At 53.0% G+C, this 25,268-nt stretch overlaps 1 protein-coding gene across 1 annotated transcript in view; it reads right to left on the reverse strand.

Moving 5' to 3' along the window:
* Positions 1–25,268, reverse strand: part of LOC144825363 (NXPE family member 2-like) — a 255,453-nt gene that overhangs the window by 55,786 nt on the left and 174,399 nt on the right. The window lies entirely within an intron of this gene.

Genomic DNA, 25,268 nt, shown 5'->3' on the forward strand with positions numbered 1-25,268 from the left:
CCTCTCATGTCCCTGGGAGAATAGAGTCATGAGTCCCCTGTACGCTCTCATGTCCCTGTGAGAAAAGAGTCATGAGTCCCCTGTCCTCTGTCAAGTCCCTGGGAGAATAGAGTGGTGATACCTCTGTACTCTCTCATGTCCCTGGGAGAACAGAGTCATCAATCCCCTGTCCCCTCTCATGTCCATGGCAGAATAGAGTCATGAGTCCCCTGTACGCCCTCATGTCCCTGGGATAATAGAGTCATGAGTCTCCTATTCCCTCTCATGTCCCTGGGAGAATAGAGCAATGTGTCTCCTGTTCCCTGTCATGTCCCTGGGAGAATAGAGCAGTGACACCTCTGTACCCTCTCATGTCCCTGGGAAAATAGAGTCATGAGTCCCCTGTACCCTCTTATGTCCCTGGGAGCATAGAGTCATAAGTCCCCTGTACCCTCTCATTTCCCAGGGAGAAAAGAGTCATGAGTCCCCTCTACCCTCTCATGTCCCTGGGAGAATAGAGCGGTGACACCTCTGTACCCTCTCTTGTCCCTGGGAGAATAGATTCATGTGTCCCCTGTACCCTCTCATGTCCCAGGGAGAAAAGAGTCCTGAGTCCCCTGTACCGTCTCATGTCCCTGGGAGAACAGAGTCATGAGTCCCCTGTACCCTCTCATGTCCCTGGGACAAGAGAGTGGTGACACCTCTGTACCCTCTTATGTCGCTGGGAGAATAAAGTAATGAGTCCCCTTTACCCTCTCATGTCCCTGTGAAAATAGAGTCATGAGTCCCCTGTACCCTCTCATGTCCCTGGGAGAATAGAGTCATGAGTCCCCTGTACGCTCTCATGTCCCTGTGAGAAAAGAGTCATAAGTCCCCTGTCCTCTGTCAAGTCCCTGGGAGAATAGAGTGGTGACACCTCTGTACTCTCTCATGTCCCTGGGAGAACAGAGTCATCAATTCCCTGTCCCCTCTCATGTCCCTGGGAGAATAGAGTCATGAGTCCCCTGTACGCCCTCATGTCCCTGGGAGAATAGAGGCATGTGTCTCCTCTTCCCTGTCATGTCCCTGGGAGAATAGAGCAGTGTCACCTCTGTACCCTTTCATGTCCCTTGGAGAATAGAGCAGTGCCACCTCTGTACTCCATCATGTCCCTGGGAGAATAAAGTCCTGAGTCCCCAGTACCCTCTAGTTGGACTTGGCCCTTCTGGAGGGTTCACCCCTAAACGTTTTGCTTTTAATGGTGACCTGGTGATGGTGATTTTAGGGTTCTGCGCACTTTCACTGTGTCCCAGTGAAGAGTGCGTGCGCACTCTGAGTGCATGTAGTGAGATAGGCCTGCCATCCCATAGGAATGCATGGGGAATGTATGTGTCCCTGGTAGTTTCTGATGCGTGGTGTGTAAAGGCTCAAGTCTGGTATGTGCGGACTCGTGTGATTGAATGCTGCGAAATGATGTAAGCGGCGTGTATGTGTCTAATGTGGAAGTGCCACTGCTAGACATGGCTGTGAGTGTGCTGTAAAGGTGCTGGCGTGTGATTGGCTGGAGCTGGCTGGGATGCCAGGCTCCATGAGTCATGATGGGTCTGCCCGGTGGTGAGTGTGGAGATGAGCATGCTGATGGCTGGGGAGAAGTGCACCTGGGGCCTGAATAGGGCTGGGCTTTCCCCACACAATGCGGGCTCCGCCCCCTGTGGTGCGTCTAACGACCCTAGCCCTGCCAGTGAATAGAGTGAGGGGCTGAGCACATCAAGGGTGCTCCAAAACCAGCTGCGACTGGTTTCTCCCCCACCTTGCACCTACAGACAAATGGATTTCATGTATAAGAAGGGGCTGTGTCCCCTTACAATTTGTTCTCTCCTCTGAAATCCTGTATTGAGGGGGGCTGCTGCCGGGCGCCAGGAGGACCGGCACGGGGTATTGCCTCCCTGCCTAGAGGACCCTGTGAGCTGGCTCTGGGCACAGCCTTGCCCCCCCACCTCCTGAAGGACTGGTTGTACCCTTTGGGGCACCCTCGCGCTGAGGAGCGCTTTGCCCTGGCCCCTGGAACCTTGTAGTGCTGGGGAGCGCTGTAATTGTGCCTAGAGTCTGGGAGCGCTTGATTCTTCCTCTAAGCACTTGGTAGCGCTTTTATTTTCCTTTCACGGCTCACCAGGCCGCGTTTTGCCGTGTGCCTGCCCTTGGTTGACCCCTGATGGCTGCCCCCGCCGCCAGGGACCTTGCCGGCATAATTATTTATTTAATTAGAGGGAGCCTACCCCTCGTGTGTCTCCCCGCATTCACCGCCGCGGCCCGTGGGCCAGAGAGCACCGAAACCGGAAGTCAGACAGGCCCGGGGTCGGGACCGAGGGACAACTGGAAGCGGACAGGAGCCCACCCTGCGCTCCGGTGAGGGAAGGAGAGAAGAAGAGGGCCGCAGCCGGCGCCTTCCACAGGGCTTCCAGGAGTAAGGGAGAGCCCCGTGGTAACCAGCACCAGAGCGACCACCGGAGGAGTCCTGCAGTAAGCGAGGCTTCCGTGTGTAGAGGAGAGCTGCTCCAGGAGACCGGCCGCAGTACAGACGGAGCAGCCGAGGCTCCGGGGAAGAAGGAGAGCCGCCGCATCACAAGAGGCCCGGTGAGTGTGGGCGTCTTGGCTCAGGGGCATTGCTTGTTTCTCCTGAGTCCAGCAAGGCCCCAATGACGGCCGCATTCGTGTAGAGAGCCCACGAGGCTCTTGGAGGTATTTCCGATTCCCGAGTCCCCCAAGGGGGGAGGGGAGGGCTCCACCAACGGCAACAGGAATTGGCTCGAGCCCACGAGGCTCCAGGCGCATCCCTTGTTTAGAGCCCAGAGAGGCTCTTGAGCGCCGCATTTGTCACGAGGCCCCAGAGCGGGACTCTAAGGCCAGGAGTCTCCATCTAATTCAGAGTCCCCCGAGAGGGACTCCAACGTCGTCAAAGGCAGTGTCCAGGGGAGAGCGGCCCTGGCAGGCAGGGGGCCGCTCCCCTAGTGAGGTGGCATATTTGTTTTACAAGCCCAGAAGAGGCCCTTGAGTGCCACTGTTGTTTAGAGCCCAGAGAGGCTCAGGGCATTGCTTGTTGGGAGAGCCCACGAGGCTCAAGTGGGCATCTCAGTTGTTCAGAGCCTGCGAGGCTCCAACGTGGCCCCCATCATTGTTCTACAGCTGCCCAGCACTTCGTGGGCAGCTGCCACGTTTAGGCACCCTTGACACTGAGACACAGGGCGTCCTAGCCCTAGAGAGGCCTGTTGGCCTAGGGACAGTCACAGGTGGTGACTAATGTGATTTTTGCTCAGTTGTGTTTTCCTTCCCTACACCTCTGAATGTGTTGGTTATACATCATGTGTTCTCCTGTGCTGCACCTCTGAATGTGTTGTTGATGCATGATGTGCCTTGTTCTTACACCGCTGAATGTATGTTTATGCATCATGTGTTTTGTTCCCATGCTTATACCCCTACAGGTATTGTGATACTTAGGTGGTTGTTCTTCCTAGTACAGGTGGTGCTAGTGAGGTCCTGGTTTCCTGCGCAATATTCTCCTAAGGTGGTTAGGGTTGCGTAGGTGGTACTTACCTGTTACCAGTAGTTACTGGTTGTGTGCTAAAAGTTATTATTATTATAGGTTCTAAGTTCTATGTTCTAAAAGTGCTGATTCCTGACAGTGCTCCAGGTGGCCCTGTCTTGTACATATCCCCTGTAAATTCTGCCCGTGCCTGTTGGCACATTGTAAAGTGTGTGTTTTTATCTATTGTGTTTTGGTGTAATACAAAGGCTATTTTTATATATAACCTTGTGTGGAGTTTCCTTTGTGGTGGGCCTTGGGTGTTGTTGCTCGGGGTGCGTGCGCAAACACTTAACTCACATTGCCTCCGAGTTTATCCTTACTGCTCGTGCTACGTTACCAAGGGGGTGAGCAGGCGTTATCTTGGTGTGTAACTCCCTTGCCCTGACGTGGAAGTGGTGGTCTCAGACTGACTTTGGCGCAAGCCCTGGCCAGCCAGGGATCCCATTTCTAACACCTCTTATGTCCCTGTGAGAATAGAGTGGTGACACCTCTTTACACTGTCATGGCCCTGGGAGAATAGAGTCATGAGTCCCCTGTACCCTCTCATGTCCCTGGGAGAAAAGAGTCATGAGACCCCTGTACCCTCTCATATCCCTGGGAAAATAGAGTCATGACACCCCTGTACCCTCTCATGTCCCTGGGGGAATGGAGTTGTGACACCTCTGTACTACCTCATGTTCATGGGAGAATACAGTCATTACTCCTCTGTACCCTACTCATATCCCGGGGAGAATAGAGTCATGAATCCCCTGTACCCTCTCATGTCCCTGGGAGAATAGAGTCATGAGTCCCCTGTGCCCTCTCATGTCCTTGGGAGAATAGAGTCATGAGTCCCCTCTACCCTCTCAAGTCCCTGGGAGAATAGAGTCATGAGTCCCATGTACCCTCTCTTGTCGCTGGGAGAATAGAGTCATGAGTCTCCTGTTCCCTCTCATGTCCCTGGGAGAATAGAGCCATGAGTCCCCTGTTCCCTGTCTTGTCCCTGGGAGAGTAGAGCGATGACACCTCTGTACCCTCTTATGTCTCTTGGAGAATAGAGTAATGAGTCCCCTGTACCCTCTTATGTCCCTGGGAGCATAGAGTCATAAGTCCCCTGTACCCTCTCATTTCCCAGGGAGAAAAGAGTCATGAGTCCCCTGTACCCTCTCATGTCCCTGGGAGAATAGAGCGGTGACACCTCTGTACCCTCTCTTGTCCCTGGGAGAATAGAGTCATAAGTCCCCTGTTCCCTCTCATGTCCCTGGGAGAATAGATTCATGAGTCCCCTGTACCCTCTCATGTCCCAGGGAGAAAAGAGTCCTGAGTCCCCTGTACCCTCTCATGTCCCGGGGAGAATAGAGTCATGAGTCCCCTGTACCCTATCATGTCCCTGGGAGAATAAAGTAATGAGTCCCCTTTACCCTCTCAGGTCCCTGTGAGAATAGAGTCATGAGTCCCCTGTACCCTCTCATGTCCCTGTGAGAATAGAGTCATGAGTCCCCTATACCCTCTCATGTCCCTGGGAGAATAGAGTCATGAGTCCCCTGTACCCTCTCATGTCCCTGGGAGAATAGAGCCATGCGTCTCCTGTTCCCTGTCATGTCCCTGGGAGAATAGAGTCCTGAGTCCCCTGTACCCTCTCATGTCCCTGGGAGAATAGAGTCCTGAGTCCCCTTTACCCTCTCATGTCCCTGGGAGAAAAAATTAATGAGACCCCTGTACTCCATCATGTCCCTGGGAGAATAAAGTCCTGAGTCCCCAGTACCCTCTAGTTGGACTTGGCCCTTCTGGCAGGTTCACCCCTAAACGTTTTGCTTTTAATGGTGACCTGGTGATGGTGATTTTAGGGTTCTGCACACTTTCACTGTGTCCCAGTGGAAAGAGCGTGCGCACTCTGAGTGCATGTAGTGAGATAGGCCTGCCATCCCATAGGAATGCATGGGGAATGTATGTGTCCCTGGTAGTTTCTGATGCGTGGTGTGTAAAGGCTCAAGTCTGGTATGTGCGGACTCGTGTGATTGAATGCTGCGAAATGATGTATGCGGCGTGTATGTGTCTAATGTGGAAGTGCCACTGCTAGACATGGCTGTGAGTGTGCTGTAAAGGTGCTGGCGTGTGATTGGCTGGAGCTGGCTGGGATGCCAGGCTCCATGAGTCATGATGGGTCTGCCCGGTGGTGAGTGTGGAGATGAGCATGCTGATGGCTGGGGAGGAGTGCACCTGGATCCTGAATAGGGCTGGGCTTTCCCCACACAATGCGGGCTCCGCCCCCTGTGGTGCGTCTAACGACCCTAGCCCTGCCAGTGAATAGAGTGAGGGGCTGAGCACATCAAGGGTGTTCCAAAACCAGCTGCGACTGGTTTCTCCCCCACCCTGCACCTACAGACAAATGGATTTCATGTATGAGAAGGGGCTGTGTCCCCTTACAATTTGTTCTCTCCTCTGAAATCCTGTATTGAGGGGGGCTGCTGCCGGGCGCCAGGAGGACCGGCACGGGGGATTGCCTCCCTGCCTAGAGGACCCTGTGAGCTGGCTCTGGGCACAGCCCTGCCCCCCCACCTCCTGAAGGACTGGTTGTACCCTTTGAGGCACCCTCGCGCTGAGGAGCGCTTTGCCCTGGCCCCTGGAACCTTGTAGCGCTGGGGAGCGCTGTAATTGTGCCTAGAGTCTGGGAGCGCTTGATTCTTCCTCTAAGCGCTTGGTAGAGCCTTTATTTTCCTTTCATGGCTCACCAGGCCGCGTTTTGCCATGTGCCAGCCCTTGGTTGACCCCTGATGGCTGCCCCCGCCGCCAGGGACCTTGCCGGCATAATTATTTATTTAATTAGAGGGAGCCTACCCCTCGTGTGTCTACCCGCATTCACCGCCGCGGCCCGTGGGCCACAGAGCACCGAAACCGGAAGTCAGACAGGCCCGGGGTCGGGACCGAGGGACAACCGGAAGCGGACAGGAGCCCACCCTGCGCTCCGGTGAGGGAAGGAGAGAAGAAGAGTGCAGCAGCCGTCGCCTTCCACGGGGCTTCCAGGAGTAAAGGAGAGCCCCGTGGTAACCAGCACCAGAGCGACCACCGGAGGAGTCCTGCAGTAACCGAGGCTTCCGTGTGTAGAGGAGAGCCGCCCAGGAGACCGGCCGCAGTACAGACGGAGCAGCCGAGGCTCCGGGGAAGAAGGAGAGCCGCCGCATCACAAGAGGCCCGGTGAATGTGGGCGTCTTGGCTCAGGGGCATTGCTTGTTTCTCCTGAGTCCAGCAAGGCCCCAATGACGGCCGCATTCGTGTAGAGAGCCCACGAGGCTCTTGGAGGTATTTACGATTCCCGAGTCCCCCAAGGGGGGAGGGGAGGGCTCCACCAACGGCAACAGGAATTGGCTCGAGCCCACGAGGCTCCAGGCGCATCCCTTGTTTAGAGCCCAGAGAGGCTCTTGAGCGCCGCATTTGTCACGAGGCCCCAGAGCGGGACTCTAAGGCCAGGAGTCTCCATCTAATTCAGAGTCCCCCGAGAGGGACTCCAACGTCGTCAAAGGCAGTGTCCAGGGGAGAGCGGCCCTGGCAGGCAGGGGGCCGCTCCCCTAGTGAGGTGGCATATTTGTTTTACAAGCCCAGAAGAGGCCCTTGAGTGCCACTGTTGTTTAGAACCCAGAGAGGCTCAGGGCATTGCTTGTTGGGAGAGCCCACGAGGCTCAAGTGGGCATCTCAGTTGTTCGGAACCTGTGAGGCTCCAACGTGGCCCCCATCATTGTTCTACAGCTGCCCAGCACTTCGTGGGCAGCTGCCACGTTTAGGCACCCTTGACACTGAGACACAGGGCGTCCTAGCCCTAGAGAGGCCAGTTGGCCTAGGGACAGTCACAGGTGGTGACTAATGTAATTTTTGCTCAATTGTGTTTTCCTTCCCTACACCTCTGAATGTGTTGGTTATACATCATGTGTTCTCCTGTGCTGCACCTCTGAATGTGTTGTTGATGCATGATGTGCCTTGTTCTTACACCGCTGAATGTATGTTTATGCATCATGTGTTTTGTTCCCATGCTTATACCCCTACAGGTATTGTGATACTTAGGTGGTTGTTCTTCCTAGTACAGGTGGTGCTAGTGAGGTCCTGTTTTCCTGCACAATATTCTCCTAAGGTGGTTAGGGTTGCGTAGGTGGTACTTACTGGTTGTAGTTATAGTTGTAGTGGTGGTAGTTACTGGTTGTGTGCTAAAAGTTATTATTATTATATGTTCTAAGTTCTATGTTCTAAAAGTGCTGATTCCTGACAGTGATCCAGGTGGCCCTGTCTTGTACATATCCCCTGTAAATTCTGCCCGTGCCTATTAGCACATTGTAAAGTGTGTGTTTTTATCTATTGTGTTTTGGTGTAATACAAAGGCTATTTTTAGATATAACCTTGTGTGGAGTTTCCTTTGTGGTGGGCCTTGGGTGTTGTTGCTCGGGGTGCGTGCGCAAACACTTAACTCACATTGCCTCCGAGTTTATCCTTACTGCTCGTGCTACGTTACCAAGGGGGTGAGCAGGCGTTATCTTGGTGTGTAACTCCCTTGCCCTGACGTGGAAGTGGTGGTCTCAGACTGACTTTGGCGCAAGCCCTGGCCAGCCAGGGATCCCATTTCTAACACCTCTTATGTCCCTGTGAGAATAGAGTGGTGACACCTCTTTACACTGTCATGGCCCTGGGAGAATAGAGTCATGAGTCCCCTGTACCCTCTCATGTCCCTGGGAGAAAAGAGTCATGAGACCCCTGTACCCTCTCATATCCCTGGGAAAATAGAGTCATGACACCCCTGTACCCTCTCATGTCCCTGGGGGAATGGAGTTGTGACACCTCTGTACTACCTCATGTTCATGGGAGAATACAGTCATTACTCCTCTGTACCCTACTCATATCCCGGGGAGAATAGAGTCATGAATCCCCTGTACCCTCTCATGTCCCTGGGAGAATAGAGTCATGAGTCCCCTGTGCCCTCTCATGTCCTTGGGAGAATAGAGTCATGAGTCCCCTCTACCCTCTCAAGTCCCTGGGAGAATAGAGTCATGAGTCCCATGTACCCTCTCTTGTCGCTGGGAGAATAGAGTCATGAGTCTCCTGTTCCCTCTCATGTCCCTGGGAGAATAGAGCCATGAGTCCCCTGTTCCCTGTCTTGTCCCTGGGAGAGTAGAGCGATGACACCTCTGTACCCTCTTATGTCTCTTGGAGAATAGAGTAATGAGTCCCCTGTACCCTCTTATGTCCCTGGGAGCATAGAGTCATAAGTCCCCTGTACCCTCTCATTTCCCAGGGAGAAAAGAGTCATGAGTCCCCTGTACCCTCTCATGTCCCTGGGAGAATAGAGCGGTGACACCTCTGTACCCTCTCTTGTCCCTGGGAGAATAGAGTCATAAGTCCCCTGTTCCCTCTCATGTCCCTGGGAGAATAGATTCATGAGTCCCCTGTACCCTCTCATGTCCCAGGGAGAAAAGAGTCCTGAGTCCCCTGTACCCTCTCATGTCCCGGGGAGAATAGAGTCATGAGTCCCCTGTACCCTATCATGTCCCTGGGAGAATAAAGTAATGAGTCCCCTTTACCCTCTCAGGTCCCTGTGAGAATAGAGTCATGAGTCCCCTGTACCCTCTCATGTCCCTGTGAGAATAGAGTCATGAGTCCCCTATACCCTCTCATGTCCCTGGGAGAATAGAGTCATGAGTCCCCTGTACCCTCTCATGTCCCTGGGAGAATAGAGCCATGCGTCTCCTGTTCCCTGTCATGTCCCTGGGAGAATAGAGTCCTGAGTCCCCTGTACCCTCTCATGTCCCTGGGAGAATAGAGTCCTGAGTCCCCTTTACCCTCTCATGTCCCTGGGAGAAAAAATTAATGAGACCCCTGTACTCCATCATGTCCCTGGGAGAATAAAGTCCTGAGTCCCCAGTACCCTCTAGTTGGACTTGGCCCTTCTGGCAGGTTCACCCCTAAACGTTTTGCTTTTAATGGTGACCTGGTGATGGTGATTTTAGGGTTCTGCACACTTTCACTGTGTCCCAGTGGAAAGAGCGTGCGCACTCTGAGTGCATGTAGTGAGATAGGCCTGCCATCCCATAGGAATGCATGGGGAATGTATGTGTCCCTGGTAGTTTCTGATGCGTGGTGTGTAAAGGCTCAAGTCTGGTATGTGCGGACTCGTGTGATTGAATGCTGCGAAATGATGTATGCGGCGTGTATGTGTCTAATGTGGAAGTGCCACTGCTAGACATGGCTGTGAGTGTGCTGTAAAGGTGCTGGCGTGTGATTGGCTGGAGCTGGCTGGGATGCCAGGCTCCATGAGTCATGATGGGTCTGCCCGGTGGTGAGTGTGGAGATGAGCATGCTGATGGCTGGGGAGGAGTGCACCTGGATCCTGAATAGGGCTGGGCTTTCCCCACACAATGCGGGCTCCGCCCCCTGTGGTGCGTCTAACGACCCTAGCCCTGCCAGTGAATAGAGTGAGGGGCTGAGCACATCAAGGGTGTTCCAAAACCAGCTGCGACTGGTTTCTCCCCCACCCTGCACCTACAGACAAATGGATTTCATGTATGAGAAGGGGCTGTGTCCCCTTACAATTTGTTCTCTCCTCTGAAATCCTGTATTGAGGGGGGCTGCTGCCGGGCGCCAGGAGGACCGGCACGGGGGATTGCCTCCCTGCCTAGAGGACCCTGTGAGCTGGCTCTGGGCACAGCCCTGCCCCCCCACCTCCTGAAGGACTGGTTGTACCCTTTGAGGCACCCTCGCGCTGAGGAGCGCTTTGCCCTGGCCCCTGGAACCTTGTAGCGCTGGGGAGCGCTGTAATTGTGCCTAGAGTCTGGGAGCGCTTGATTCTTCCTCTAAGCGCTTGGTAGAGCCTTTATTTTCCTTTCATGGCTCACCAGGCCGCGTTTTGCCATGTGCCAGCCCTTGGTTGACCCCTGATGGCTGCCCCCGCCGCCAGGGACCTTGCCGGCATAATTATTTATTTAATTAGAGGGAGCCTACCCCTCGTGTGTCTACCCGCATTCACCGCCGCGGCCCGTGGGCCACAGAGCACCGAAACCGGAAGTCAGACAGGCCCGGGGTCGGGACCGAGGGACAACCGGAAGCGGACAGGAGCCCACCCTGCGCTCCGGTGAGGGAAGGAGAGAAGAAGAGTGCAGCAGCCGTCGCCTTCCACGGGGCTTCCAGGAGTAAAGGAGAGCCCCGTGGTAACCAGCACCAGAGCGACCACCGGAGGAGTCCTGCAGTAACCGAGGCTTCCGTGTGTAGAGGAGAGCCGCCCAGGAGACCGGCCGCAGTACAGACGGAGCAGCCGAGGCTCCGGGGAAGAAGGAGAGCCGCCGCATCACAAGAGGCCCGGTGAATGTGGGCGTCTTGGCTCAGGGGCATTGCTTGTTTCTCCTGAGTCCAGCAAGGCCCCAATGACGGCCGCATTCGTGTAGAGAGCCCACGAGGCTCTTGGAGGTATTTACGATTCCCGAGTCCCCCAAGGGGGGAGGGGAGGGCTCCACCAACGGCAACAGGAATTGGCTCGAGCCCACGAGGCTCCAGGCGCATCCCTTGTTTAGAGCCCAGAGAGGCTCTTGAGCGCCGCATTTGTCACGAGGCCCCAGAGCGGGACTCTAAGGCCAGGAGTCTCCATCTAATTCAGAGTCCCCCGAGAGGGACTCCAACGTCGTCAAAGGCAGTGTCCAGGGGAGAGCGGCCCTGGCAGGCAGGGGGCCGCTCCCCTAGTGAGGTGGCATATTTGTTTTACAAGCCCAGAAGAGGCCCTTGAGTGCCACTGTTGTTTAGAACCCAGAGAGGCTCAGGGCATTGCTTGTTGGGAGAGCCCACGAGGCTCAAGTGGGCATCTCAGTTGTTCGGAACCTGTGAGGCTCCAACGTGGCCCCCATCATTGTTCTACAGCTGCCCAGCACTTCGTGGGCAGCTGCCACGTTTAGGCACCCTTGACACTGAGACACAGGGCGTCCTAGCCCTAGAGAGGCCAGTTGGCCTAGGGACAGTCACAGGTGGTGACTAATGTAATTTTTGCTCAATTGTGTTTTCCTTCCCTACACCTCTGAATGTGTTGGTTATACATCATGTGTTCTCCTGTGCTGCACCTCTGAATGTGTTGTTGATGCATGATGTGCCTTGTTCTTACACCGCTGAATGTATGTTTATGCATCATGTGTTTTGTTCCCATGCTTATACCCCTACAGGTATTGTGATACTTAGGTGGTTGTTCTTCCTAGTACAGGTGGTGCTAGTGAGGTCCTGTTTTCCTGCACAATATTCTCCTAAGGTGGTTAGGGTTGCGTAGGTGGTACTTACTGGTTGTAGTTATAGTTGTAGTGGTGGTAGTTACTGGTTGTGTGCTAAAAGTTATTATTATTATATGTTCTAAGTTCTATGTTCTAAAAGTGCTGATTCCTGACAGTGATCCAGGTGGCCCTGTCTTGTACATATCCCCTGTAAATTCTGCCCGTGCCTATTAGCACATTGTAAAGTGTGTGTTTTTATCTATTGTGTTTTGGTGTAATACAAAGGCTATTTTTAGATATAACCTTGTGTGGAGTTTCCTTTGTGGTGGGCCTTGGGTGTTGTTGCTCGGGGTGCGTGCGCAAACACTTAACTCACATTGCCTCCGAGTTTATCCTTACTGCTCGTGCTACGTTACCAAGGGGGTGAGCAGGGGTTATCTTGGTGTGTAACTCCCTTGCCCTGACGTGGAAGTGGTGGTCTCAGACTGACTTTGGGGCAAGCCCTGGCCAGCCAGGGATCCCATTTCTAACCCCTCTTATGTCCCTGTGAGAATAGAGTGGTGACACCTCTTTACCCTCTCATGTCCCTGGGAGAATAGAGTCATGAGTCCCCTGTACCCTCTCATGTCCCTGGGAGAAAAGAGTCATGAGACCCCTGTACCCTCTCATATCCCTGGGAGAATAGAGTCATGACACCCCTGTACCCTCTCATGTCCCTGGGGGAATGGAGTTGGGACACCTCTGTACTACCTCATGTTCATGTGAGAATACAGTCATTACTCCTCTGTACCCTACTCATGTCCCGGGGAGAATAGAGTCATGAATCCCCTGTACCCTCTCATGTCCCTGGGAGAATAGAGTCATGAGTCCCCTGTGCCCTCTCATGTCCTTGGGAGAATAGAGTCATGAGTCCCCTCTACCCTCTCAAGTCCCTGGGAGAATAGAGTCATGAGAACCATGTACCCTCTCTTGTCGCTGGGAGAATGGAGTCATGAGTCTCCTGTTCCCTCTCATGTCCCTAGGAGAATAGAGCCATGAGTCCCCTGTTCCCTGTCTTGTCCCTGGGAGAGTAGAGCGATGACACCTCTGTACCCTCTTAAGTCTCTTGGAGAATAGAGTAATGAGTCCCCTGTACCCCCTTATGTCCCTGGGAGAATAGATAGTAATATGTTCAAAAAAGAGGGGCGACAAAGTGCACACCTGTTTCTTCATTTTTTGCTCATTACTTTTGCTTTTATTGTGTTCAATTTGCGTGCAGACCCGGATCGTGGTCTACCCTATACCACGTGTTAATACTACATTTCCAAACTGGAAACCTGAGAGTCATGAGTCCCCTGTACCCTCTCATTTTCCTGGGAGAAAAGAGTCATGAGTCCCCTGTACCCTCTCATGTCACTGGGAGAGTAGAGTGTTGACACCTCTGTACCCTCTCATGACTCTGGGAGAATAGAGTCATGAGTCCCCTGTTCCCTCTCATATCCCTGGGAGCAGAGAGTGGTGACACCTCTTTATCCTCTTATGTTCCTGGGAGAATAGAGTCATGAGTCCCCTGAACCCTCTCATGTCCCTGGGAGGAAAGAGTCATGAGACCCCTGTACCCGCTCATGTCCCTGGGAGAATAGAGTCATGAGTCCCCTGTTCCCGCTCATGTCCCTGGGAGAAAAGAGTCATGAGACCCAAGTACCCTCTCATGTCCCTGGGAGAATAGAGTTGTGAGTCCCAAGTACCCTCTCATGTCGCTGGGAGAATTGAGTCATGAGTCCCCTGTACACTCTCATGTCACTGGGAGAATAGAGTCATGAGACCCCTGTACCCTCTCATTTCACTGGGAGAAGAGAGTCATGGGTCCCCTGGACCCTCTCATGTCCTTGGGAGAATAGAGTCCTGAGTCCCCTGTACCCTCTCATGTCCCTGGGAGAATAGAGTTGTGAGTCCCCTCTACCCTTTCATGTCCCTGGGAGAATAGAGTCATGAGTCCCATGTACCCTCTCATGTCGCTGGGAGAATAGAGTCATGAGTCCCCTGTACTCTCTCATGTCACTGGGCGAATAGAGTCATGAGACCCCTGTACCCTCTCATTTCACTGGGAGAAAAGAGTCATTGGTCCCCTGTACCCTCTCATGTCCTTGGGAAAATAGAGTCCTGAGTCCCCTGTACCCTCTCATGTTCCTGGGAGAATAGAGTGGTGACACCTCTTTACCCTCTTATGTCCCTGAGAGAATAGAGTCATGAATCCCCTGTACCCTCTCATGTCCCTGGGAGAAAAGAGTCATGAGACCCCTGTACCCATCATGTCCCTGAGAGAATAGAGTCATGACTCCCCTGTACCCTCTCATTTCACTGGGAGAAAAGAGTCATTGGTCTCCTGTACCCTCTAATGTCCTTGGGAGAATAGAGTCCTGAGTCCCCTGTACCCTCTCATGTCCCGGGGAGAATAGAGTGGTGACACCTCTTTACCCTCTTATGTCTCTGGGAGAATAGAGTCATGAGTCCCCTGTACCCTCTCATAACCCTTGGAGAAAAGAGTCATGAGACCCCTGTACCCCCTCATGTCCCTAGGAGAATAGAGTCATGACTGCCCTGTACCCTCTCATGTCCCTGGGGGAATAGAGTTGTGACACCTCTGTACTAGCTCATGTTCATGGGAGAATAGAGTCATTAATCCTCTGTACCCTACTCATGTCCCTGGGAAAATAGAGTCATGAATCCCCTGTACCCTCTCATGTCCATGGGAGAATAGATTCGTGAGTCCCCTCTACCCTCTCATGTCCCTGGGAGAAGAGAGTCATCAATCCCCTGTCCCCTCTCATGTCCCTGGGAGAATAGAGTCATGAGTCCCCAGTACCCTCCCATGTCCCTGTGAGATTAGAGTCATGAGTCCCCTGTACGCCCTCATGTCCCTGGGATAATAGATTCATAAGTCTCCTGTTCCCTCTCATGTCCGTGGGAGAATAGAGCCATGAGTCCCCTGTTCCCTGTCTTGTCCCTGGGACAATAGAGTCATGACTCCCCTGTACCCTCTCATGTCCCTGGGGGAATGGAGTTGTGACACCCCTGTACTTGCTCAAGTTCATGGGAGAATAAAGTAATTACTCGTCTGTACCCTACTCATGTCCCTGGGAGAATAGAGTCATGAATCCCCTGTACCCCCCCATGTCCCTGGGAGAATAGAGTTGTGAGTCCCCTCTACCCTCTCATGTCCCTGGATGAATAGAGTCATGAGTCCCATGTACCCTCTCATGTCGCTGGGAGAATAGAGTCATGAGACCCCTGTACCCTCTCATTTCACTGGTAGAAAAGAGTCATGCGTCCCCTGTCCTCTGTCAAGTCCCTGGGAAAATAGAGTCATCAATCCCCTGTCCCCTCTCATGTCCATGGCAGAGTAGAGTCATGAGTCCCCTGTACCCTCCCATGTCCCTGTGAGAGTAGAGTCATGAGTCCCCTGTACCCTCTCATGTCCCTGGGAGAATAGAGCCATGTGTCTCCTGTTCCCTGTCATGTCCCTGGGAGAATAGAGCCATGACACCTCTGTACCCTTTCATGTCCCTTGGAAAATAGAGCAGTGACACCTCTGTACCCTCGCATGTCCCTGGGAGAATAGAGTCATGATTGCCCTGTACCCTCTTATGTCCCCGGGAGCATATAGTCATGAGTCCCCTGTACCCTCTCATTTCCCTGGGAGAATAGAGCCATGTGTCTCCTGTTGCCTGTCATGTCCCTGGGAGAATAGAGCCATGACACCTCTGTACCCTTTCATGTCCCTTGGAAAATAGAGCAGTGACACCTCTGTACCCTCGCATGTCCCTGGGAGAATAGAGTCATGATTGCCCTGTACCCTCTTATGTCCCCGGGAGCATATAGTCATGAGTCCCCTGTACCCTCTCATTTCCCTGGGAGAAAAGAGTCAGGAGTCCCCTCTACCCTCTCATGTCCCTGGGAGAAAAGAGTCATGAGTCCCCTGTTCCCTCTGATGTCCCTGGGAGAATAGATTCATGTGTCCCCTGTACCCTCTCATTTCCCTGGGAGAAAAGAGTCATGAGTCCCCTCTACCCTCTCATGCTCCAGGGAGAAAAGAGTCATGAGTCCCCTGTACCCTCTCATGTCCCTGTGAGAGGACAGTGGTGACACCTCTGTACCCTCTCATGTCCCTGTGAGAATAGAGTTATGAGTCCCCTGTACCCTCTCATGTCCCTGGAAGAATAGAGTCATGAGTTCCCTGTATCCTCTCATGTCCCTGGGAGAATAGAGACCTGAGTCCCCTGTACCCTCTCATGTCCCTGGGAAAATAAAGTAATGAGTCCCCTTTACCCTCTCATGTCCCTGTGAGAGGACAGTGGTGACACCTCTGTACCCTCTCATGTCCCTGTGAGAATAAAGTCATGAGTCTCCTGTACGCTTTCATGTCCCTGGAAGAATAGAGTCATGAGTTCCCTGTATCCTCTCATGTCCCTGGGAGAATAAAGTCATGAGTCTCCTGTACGCTTTCATGTCCCTGGAAGAATAGAGTCATGAGTTCCCTGTATCCTCTCATGTCCCTGGGAGAATAGAGTCATGAGTCACCTGTACCCTCTCATGTCCCTGGGAGAACAAATTCATGAGACCCCTTGTACCCCCTCATGTCCCTGGGAGAATAAAGTCCTAAGTCCCCTGTACCCTCTTGTTGGACTTGGCCCTTCTGGCAGGTTCACCCCTAAACGTTTTGCTTTTAATGGTGACCTGGTGATGGTGATTTTAGGGTTCTGCGCACTTTCACTGTGTCCCAGTGGAAAGTGCGTGCGCACTCTGAGTGCATGTAGTGAGATAGGCCTGCCCTTCCATAGGAATGCATGGGGAATGTATGTGTCCCTGGTAGTTTCTGATGCGTGGTGTGTAAAGGCTCAAGTCTGGTATGTGCGGACTCGTGTGATTGAATGCTGCGAAATGATGTATACGGCGTGTATGTGTCTAGTGTGGAAGTGCCACTGATAGACATGGCTGTGATTGTGCTGTAAAGGTGCTGGCATGTGATTGGCTGGAGCTGGCTGGGGTGCCATGCTCCATGAGTCATGATGGGTCTGCCCGGTGGTGAGTGTGGAGATTAGCATGCTGATGGCTAGGGAGAAGTGCACCTGGGGCCTGAATAGGGCTGAGCTTTCCCCACGCAATGCTGGCTCCACCCCCTGTGGTGCGTCTAATGACCCTAGCCCTGCCAGTGAATAGAGTGAGGGGCTGAGCACATCAAGAGTGCTCCAAAACCAGCTGCGACTGGTTTCTCCCCCACCCTGCACCTAAAGACAAAGGGATTTCATGTATAAGAAGGGGCTGTGTCCCCTTACAATGTGTTCTCTCTTCTGGAATCCTGTCTTGAGGGGGGATGCTGCCAGGCACCAGGAGGACCGCCACTGGGGATTTCTCCCTGCCTAGGAGGAACCTGTGAGCTGGCTCTGGGCCCAGCCTTGCCCCCCCAACCTCCTGAAGGACTGGTTGTATCCTTTGGGGCACACTCGCGCTGAGGAGTGCTTTGCCCTGGCCCCTGGAACCTTGTAGTGCTGGGGAGTGCTGTAATAGTGCCTAGAGAATGGGAGCGCTTGATTCTTCCTCCAAGCACTTGGTAGCGCTTTTATTTTCCTTTCGCGTCTGCCCACGCCGCGTTTTGCCGTGTGCCTGCCCTTGGTTGACCCCTGACGGGTGCCCCCGCCGCCAGGGACCTTGCCGGCATAAATATTTATTTAATTAGAGGGAGCCTACCCCTCGTGTGTCTCCCCGCATTCACCTCCGTGGCCCGTGGGCCAGAGATCACCGAAACCGGAAGTCAGGCAGGCCCGGGGGTGGGACCGAGGGACAACCAGAAGCGGACGGGAGCCCACCCTGCGCTCCGGTGAGGGAAGGAGAGAAGAAGAGGGCCGCAGCCGGCGCCTTCCACGGGGCTCCCAGGAGTAAGGGAGAGCCCCGTGGTAACCGGCACCAGAGCGACCACCGGAGGAGTCCTTCAGGGAGCGAGGCTCCCGTGTGTAGAGGAGAGCCACCCAGGAGACCAGCCACAGTACAGACGGAGCAGCCGAGGCTCCGGGGAAGAAGGAGAGCCGCCGCATCACAAGAGGCCCGGTGAATGTGGGCGTCTTGGCTCAAGGGCATTGCTTGTTTCTCCTGAGTCCAGCAAGGAGCCAACGACGGCCGCATTCGTGTAGAGAGCCCACGAGGCTCTTGGAGGTATTTCCGATTCCTGAGTCCCCCAAGGGGGGGGAGTGCTCCACCGACTGGAACAGGAATTGGCTCGAGCCCACGAGGCTCCAGGCGCACCCCTTGTTTAGAGCCCAGAGAGGCTCATGAGCATCGCATTTGTCAAGAGGCCCCAGAGCGGGACTCTAAGGCCAGCAGTCTCCATCTAATTCAGTGTCCCCCGAGAGGGACTCCAACGTCGTCAAAGGCAGTGTCCAGGGTAGAGCAGCCCCGGCAGGCAGCGGGCCGCTCCCCTAGTGAGGTGGCATATTTGTTTTACAAGCCCAGAAGAGGCCCTTGAGTGCCACTGTTGTTTAGAGCCCAGAGAGGCTCAGGGCATTGCTTGTTGGGAGAGCCCACGAGGCTCAAGTGGGCATCTCAGTTGTTCAGAGCCTGTGAGGCTCCAACGTGGCCCCCATCATTGTTCTACAGCTGCCCAGCACTTCGTGGGCAGCTGCCACGTTTAGGCACTCTTGACCCTGAGACACAGGGCGTCCTAGCCCTAGAGAGGCCAGTTGGCCTAGGGGCAGTCACAGGTGGTGACTAATGTGATTTTTGCTCAATTGTGTTTTCCTTCCCTACACCTCTGAATGTGTTGGTTATACATCATGTGTTCTCCTGTGCTGCACCTCTGAATGGGTTGTTGATGCATGATGTGCCTTGTTCTTACACCGCTGAATGTATGTTTATGCATCATGTGTTTTGTTCCCATGCTTATACCCCTACAGGTATTGTGATACTTAGGTGGTTGTTCTTGCTAGTACAGGTGGTGCTAGTGAGGTCCTGGTTTCCTGCGCAATATTCTCCTAAGGTGGTTAGGGTTGCGTAGGTGGTACTTACCTGTTACCAGTAGTTACTGGTTGTGTGCTAAAAGTGATTATTATTATATGTTCTTAGTTCTATGTTCTAAAAGTGCTGATTCCTGACAGTGATCCAGGTGGCCCTGTCTTGTACATATCCCCTGTAAATTCTGCCCGTGCCTGTTGGCACATTGTAAAGTGTGTGTTTTTATCTAATGTGTTTTGGTGTAATACAAAGGCTATTTTTATATATAACCTTGTGTGGAGTTTCCTTTGTGGTGGGCCTTGGGTGTTGTTGCTGGGGGTGCGGGTGCAAACACTTAACTCACATTGCCTCCGAGTTTAGCCTTACTGCTCGTGCTACGTTACCAAGGGGGTGAGCAGGGGTTTTCTTGGTGTGTAACTCCCTTGCCCTGACGTGGAAGTGGTGGTCTCAGACTGACTTTGGCGCAAGCCCTGGCTAGCCAGGAATCCCATTTCTAACACCTCTCATGTCCCTGTGAGAATAGAGTGGTGACACCTCTTTACCCTGTCATGTCCCTGGGAGAATAGTCATGAGTCCCCTCTACCCTCTCAAGTCACTGGGAGAATAGAGTCATGAGTCCCATGTACCCTCTGATGTAGCTGGGAGAATAGAGTCATGAGTCTCCTGTTCCCTCTCATGTCCCTGAGAGAATAGAGCCATGAGTCCCCTGTTCCCTGTCTTGTCCCTGGGAGCATAGAGCGGTGATACCTCTATACCCTCTTATGTCCCTTGGAAAATAGAGTAATGAGTCCCCTGTACCCTCTTATGTCCCTGGGAGAATAGATAGTAATATGTTCAAAAAAGAGGGGCGACAGAGTGCACACCTGTTTCTTCATTTTTTTCTCATTACTTTTGCTTTTATTGTGTTCAATTTGCGTGCAGACCCGGATCGTGGTCTACCCTTTACCACGTGGTAATACTACATTTCCAAACTGGAAACCTTTGAGAATAGAGTCATGAGTCCCCTGTACCCTCTCATTTCCCTGGGAGAAAATAGTCATGAGTCCCCTGTACGCTCTCATGTCCCTGGGAGAATAGAGTCAATAGTCCCCTGTACCCTCTCATGTCCCTGGGAGAGTAGAGTGTTGACACCTCTGAACCCTCTCATGTCCCTGGGAGAATAGAGCCATGAGTCCCCTGTACCCTCTCATGTCCCTGGGATAAAAGAGTCATGAGACCCCTGTACCCCCTCATGTCCCTGGGAGAATATAGTCATGAGTCCCCTGTTCCCGCTCATGTCCCTGGGAGAAATGAGTCATGAGACCCCTGTACCCTCTCATGTCCCTGGGAGAATAGAGTCATGACTCCCCTGTACCCTGTTATGTCCCTGGGGGAATGGAGTTGTGACACCTCTGTACTAGCTCATGTTCATGGGAGAATAGAGTCATTATCCCTCTGTACCCTACTCATGTCGCTGGGAGAATAGAGTCCTGAGTCCCCTGTACCCTCTCATGTCCCTGGGAGAATAGAGTGGTGACACCTCTTTACCCTCTTATGTCCCTGGGAGAATAGAGTCATGAGTCCCCTGTACCCTTTCATGTCCCTGGGAGAAAAGAGTCATTAGACCCCTGTACCCCCTCATGTCCCTGGGAGAATAGAGTCATGACTCCCCTGTACCCTCTTATGTCCCTGGGGGAATGGAGTTGTGACACCTCTGTACTAGCTCATGTTCATGGGAGAATAGAGTCATTACTCCTCTGTACCCTACTCATGTCCCTGGGAGTATAGAGTCATGAATACCTGTACCCTCTCATGTCCATGGGAGAATAGATTTGTGAGTCCCCTCTACCCTCTCATGTCCCTGGGAGAATAGAGTCATGAGTCCCATGTACCCTCTCATGTCCCTGTGAGAATAGAATCATGAGACCCCTGTACCCTCTCATTTCACTGGGAGAAAAGAGTAATGAGTCCCCTGTCCTCTGTCAAGTTCCTTGGAGAATAGAGTGGTGACACCTCCGTACTCTCTCATGTCCCTGGGAGAATAGAGTCATCAATCCCCTGTCCCCTCTCATGTCCCTGGGAGAATAGAGTCATGAGTCCCCTGTACCCTCCCATGTCCCTCTGAGAATAGAGTCATGAGTCCCCTGTACCCTCTCATGTCCCTGGGGGAATGGAGTTGTGACACCTCTGTACTAGCTCATGTTCATGGGAGAATAGAGTCATTACTCCTCTGTACCCTACTCATGTCCCTGGGAGAATAGAGTCATGAATACCCTGTACCCTCTCATGTCCATGGGAGAATAGATTTGTGAGTCCCCTCTACCCTCTCATGTCCCTGGGAGAATAGAGTCATGAGTCCCATGTACCCTCTCATGTCGCTGGGAGAATAGAGTCATGAGTCCCCTGTACGCTCTTATGTCCCTGTGAGAAAAGAGTAATGAGTCCCCTGTCCTGTGTCAAGTTCCTGGGAGAATAGAGTGGTGACACCTCTGTACTCTCTCATGTCCCTGGGAGAATAGAGTCATCAATCCCCTGTCCCCTCTCATGTCCCTGGGAGAATAGAGTCATGAGTCCCCTGTACGCTCTTATGTCCCTGTGAGAAAAGAGTAATGAGTCCCCTGTCCTTTGTCAAGTTCCTGGGAGAATAGAGTGGTGACACCTCTGTACTCTCTCATGTCCCTGGGAGAATAGAGTCATCAATCCCCTGTCCCCTCTCATGTCCCTCTGAGAATAGAGTCATGAGTCCCCTGTACGCCCTCATGTCCCTGAGACAATAGAGTCATGAGTCTCCTGTTCACTCTCATGTCCCTGGGAGAATAGAGCCATGAGTCCCCTGTTTCCTGTCATGTCCCTGGGAGAATAGAGCGGTGACTCCTCTGTACCCTCTCATGTCCCTTGGAGAATAGAGCGGTGACACCTCTGTACCATCTCATGTCCCTGGGAGAATAGAGTCATGAGTCCCCTGTACCCTCTTATGTCCCTGGGAGCATAGAGTCATGAGTCTCCTGTACCCTCTCATTTCCCTGGGAGAAAAGAGTCATGAGTCCCCTCTACCCTCTCATGTCCCTGGGAGAAAAGAGTGGTGACACCTCTGTACCCTCTCATGTCCCTGGGAGAAAAAAGTAATGAGTCCCCTGTACCCTCTCATGTCCCTGTGAGAGGAGAGTGGTGACACCTCTGTACCCTCTCATGTCCCTGTGAGAATAGAGTCATGAGTCCCCTGTACCCTCTCATGTCCCTGGGAGAAAAGAGTCATGAGTCCCCTCTACCCTCTCATGTCCCTGGGAGAAAAGAGTGGTGACACCTCTGTACCCTCTCATGTCCCTGGGAGAAAAAAGTAATGAGTCCCCTGTACCCTCTCATGTCCCTGTGAGAATAGAGTCATGAGTCCCCTGTACCCTCTCATGTCCCTGGGAGAATAGAGTCATGAGTCCCCTGTACCCTCTCATGTCCCTGGGAGAATAGAGTCCTGAGTCCCCTGTACCCTCTCATGTTCCTGGTAGAATAGAGTCATGAGTCCGCTGTACCCTCTCATGTCCCTGGGAGGAAAAATTCATGAGACCCATGTACCCTCTCATGTCCCTGGGAGAATAGAGTCATGACTCCCCTGTACCCTATCATGTCCCTGGGGGAATGGAGTTGTGACACCTCTGTACTAGCTCATGTTCATGGGAGAATAGAGTCATTACTCCTCTGTACCTTACTCGTGTCCCAGGGAGAATAGAGTCATGAATCCCCTGTACCCTCTCATTTGCCTGGGAGAATAGAGTCTTGAGTCCCCTGTACGCTCTCATGTCCCTGTGAGAATACAGTCATGAGACCCCTGTACCCTCCCATGTCCCTGGGAGACTAGAGTCATGAGTCCCCTGTATCCTCTCATTTACCTGGGAGAAAATAGTCATGAGTGCCCTGTACCCTCTCATGTCCCTAGGAGAATAGAGTGTTGACACCTCTGGACCCTCTCATGTCCCTGGGAGAATAGAGTCCTGAGTCCCCTGTTCCCTCTAATGTCCCTGGGAGAAAAGAGTCATGAGTCCCCTGTACCCTCTCATGTCCCTGAGAGAAGAGAGTGGTGACATCTCTGTACCCTCTCATGTCCCTGAGAGAATAGAGTCATGAGTCCCCTGTACCCTCTCATGTCCCTGGGAGAATAGAGTCATGAGTCCCCTGTACCCTCTCATGTCCCTGGGAGAATAGAGTCATGAGTCCCATGTACCCTCTCATGTCGCTGGGAGAATAGAGTCATGAGTCCCCTGTACGCTCTTATGTCCCTGTGAGAAAAGAGTAATGAGTCCCCTGTCCTCTGTCAAGTTCCTGGGAGAATAGAGTGGTGACACCTCTGTACTCTCTCATGTCCCTGGGAGAATAGAGTCATCAATCCCCTGTCCCCTCTCATGTCCCTGGGAGAATAGAGTCATGAGTCCCCTGTACGCTCTTATGTCCCTGTGAGAAAAGAGTAATGAGTCCCCTGTCCTCTGTCAAGTTCCTGGGAGAATAGAGTGGTGACACCTCTGTACTCTCTCATGTCCCTGGGAGAATAGAGTCATCAATCCCCTGTCCCCTCTCATGTCCCTCTGAGAATAGAGTCATGAGTCCCCTGTACGCCCTCATGTCCCTGAGACAATAGAGTCATGAGTCTCCTGTTCACTCTCATGTCCCTGGGAGAATAGAGCCATGAGTCCCCTGTTTCCTGTCATGTCCCTGGGAGAATAGAGCGGTGACTCCTCTGTACCCTCTCATGTCCCTTGGAGAATAGAGCGGTGACACCTCTGTACCATCTCATGTCCCTGGGAGAATAGAGTCATGAGTCCCCTGTACCCTCTTATGTCCCTGGGAGCATAGAGTCATGAGTCTCCTGTACCCTCTCATTTCCCTGGGAGAAAAGAGTCATGAGTCCCCTCTACCCTCTCATGTCCCTGGGAGAAAAGAGTGGTGACACCTCTGTACCCTCTCATGTCCCTGGGAGAAAAAAGTAATGAGTCCCCTGTACCCTCTCATGTCCCTGTGAGAGGAGAGTGGTGACACCTCTGTACCCTCTCATGTCCCTGTGAGAATAGAGTCATGAGTCCCCTGTACCCTCTCATGTCCCTGGGAGAAAAGAGTCATGAGTCCCCTCTACCCTCTCATGTCCCTGGGAGAAAAGAGTGGTGACACCTCTGTACCCTCTCATGTCCCTGGGAGAAAAAAGTAATGAGTCCCCTGTACCCTCTCATGTCCCTGTGAGAGGAGAGTGGTGACACCTCTGTACCCTCTCATGTCCCTGTGAGAATAGAGTCATGAGTCCCCTGTACCCTCTCATGTCCCTGGGAGAAAAGAGTCATGAGTCCCCTGTACCCTCTCATGTCCCTGGGAGAATAGAGTCACGAGTCCCCTGTACCCTCTCATGTCCCTGGGAGAATAGAGTCCTGAGTCCCCTGTACCCTCTCATGTTCCTGGTAGAATAGAGTCATGAGTCCCCTGTACCCTCTCATGTCCCTGGGAGAAAAAATTCATGAGACCCATGTACCCTCTCATGTCCCTGGGAGAATAGAGTCATGACTCCCCTGAACCCTATCATGTCCCTGGGGGAATGGAGTTGTGACACCTCTGTACTAGCTCATGTTCATGGGAGAATAGAGTCATTACTCCTCTGTACCGTACTCGTGTCCCAGGGAGAATAGAGTCATGAATCCCCTGTACCCTCTCATTTGCCTGGGAGAATAGAGTCTTGAGTCCCCTGTACGCTCTCATGTCCCTGTGAGAATACAGTCATGAGACCCCTGTACCCTCCCATGTCCCTGGGAGACTAGAGTCATGAGTCCCCTGTATCCTCTCATTTACCTGGGAGAAAATAGTCATGAGTGCCCTGTACCCTCTCATGTCCCTAGGAGAATAGAGTGTTGACACCTCTGGACCCTCTCATGTCCCTGGGAGAATAGAGTCCTGAGTCCCCTGTTCCCTCTAATGTCCCTGGGAGAAAAGAGTCATGAGTCCCCTGTACCCTCTCATGTCCCTGAGAGAAGAGAGTGGTGACATCTCTGTACCCTCTCATGTCCCTGGGAGAATAGAGTCATGAGTCCCCTGTACCCTCTCATGTCCCTGGGAGAATAGAGTCATGAGTCCCCTGTACCCTCTCATGTCCCTGGGAGAATAGAGTCATGAATCCCCTGTACGCCCTCATGTCCCTGGGAGAATGAAGTCATGAGTCCCCTGTACCCTCTCATGTCCCTGGGAGAATAGAGTCCTGAGTCCCCTGTACCCTCTCATGTCCCTGTGAGAATAGAGTGGTGACATCTCTTTACCCTGTCATGTCCCTGGGAGAATAGAGTTATGAGTCCCCTGTACCCTCTCATGTCCCTTGGAGAAAAGAGTCATGAGACCCCTGTACCCCCTCATGTCCCTGGGAGAATAGAGTCATGAGTCCCCTGTACCCTCTCATGTCCCTGGGAGAAAAGAGTCATGAGTCCCCTGTTCCCTCTCATGTCCCTGGGAGAATAGATTCATGTGTCCCCTGTACCCTCTCATTTCCCTGGGAGAAAAGAGTCATGAGTCCCCTCTACCCTCTCATGCTCCAGGGAGAAAAG

Source organism: Lissotriton helveticus, chromosome 3_1 (assembly GCF_964261635.1).
Source record: "Lissotriton helveticus chromosome 3_1, aLisHel1.1, whole genome shotgun sequence".
Taxonomy (NCBI): Eukaryota; Metazoa; Chordata; class Amphibia; order Caudata; family Salamandridae; genus Lissotriton; species Lissotriton helveticus.